Here is a 1,250-nt window from a genome sequence, read left to right as displayed (position 1 = left end):
GCGGTTCGATAACTTTAGGAACTGGAACCGGAACCGCTTAAGGCGGTTCTAGTTCCAAAACTGATAGTTTTGAGGCGATTTCGGTTCCAAAAGCGGGTACCCTGTTCCGATGCTCATCTCTAGTAGTTAGCGCTTGTTGAGTAAACCTTGGAGACTATGGAGTTAGCGCATGTTAAGTGAACCTTGGTGACTATGGAGTTAGCGCCTAATAGCTATGGATTTAGTACCTGATAGATAAACTTTGGCAGCAATGGACTTCGTGTCAATTCCTTAGGTAAATCCTTATGAACGAATGAATAAAGGATAGTTGATTCTTAGGGTAAAACCTTAAGAAATAAAGAGTATAATGGGGATGGGTAATTGGGTTGATTGTTTGATGATTAAATATAATAATTATATTATTGTGGGTTGAAATTCCTATATGCTCACCAGGCTCCCAAGCCTGACCGACTCAATTTTCTTTGCATTACAGGTAATGGCACAAGAGTATAAGTTGGTGGACTTGACGAGAGATTTTGGATTATCGATCAGTAGTTATAAATAATTGTTGTAAGGTCTATTTTATACTATTTATGCTTTTTGTCTGTATCGGAACATGACATCTCGAGGTTTTGTTATTTAATGAAAATACATTTCTTTAAAGAAATGCTTTGATAAATTCTTATCACATTTTGTTTTGGGAAATTCCACAACTGTTTTCTGTAAACGATTACTCTAATTTTAAAACAAAGCATAAACAAATCATTCTTTTCTGGTCGTGAAAATGGGAATGTCATAGTTGGTATCAGAGCATTAGTTTAAGCGAACTAGGAATTTGTAGGATTTCTAGACTTAAACTTAGAATGCTAAGCGATGATTATGAGATGAGTGTTTACTATACTTTAAGACACAAGCACTAGTATATTTTAAGAAAGTTGCCTTAAATGCTTTTATGTGCTAAATGTTATATGTTTGTCATATATTATATTATTTGTTCGGATCTATGGTCTATTGTCGATCGGGTCTGGAAACCTTATGTATTTAGGATTCTAAGAGTACGACTACGGTATTAGAACTAGCATGTATCTGTTTCAGAGTGATAAGGAGATTTATACGTCGATCGTAAACAAAGCTTTCTTATCTTAAATTCTCGCCCGGTCCACTGAACGTCTGCTTGGGTGTACAAAACGTTGTGGTGAAGACTCGTAGAGATATGAGTAAATGGAGGAAATGAAAGGCTTATGATAGTGAATGACACTTATCGGAAGATA

Source organism: Lactuca saligna, chromosome 5, assembly GCF_052625555.1.
Source record: "Lactuca saligna cultivar CGN05327 chromosome 5, ASM5262555v1, whole genome shotgun sequence".
Lineage (NCBI taxonomy): Eukaryota > Viridiplantae > Streptophyta > Magnoliopsida > Asterales > Asteraceae > Lactuca > Lactuca saligna.
Note: the sequence above shows the minus strand (reverse complement) of the source record.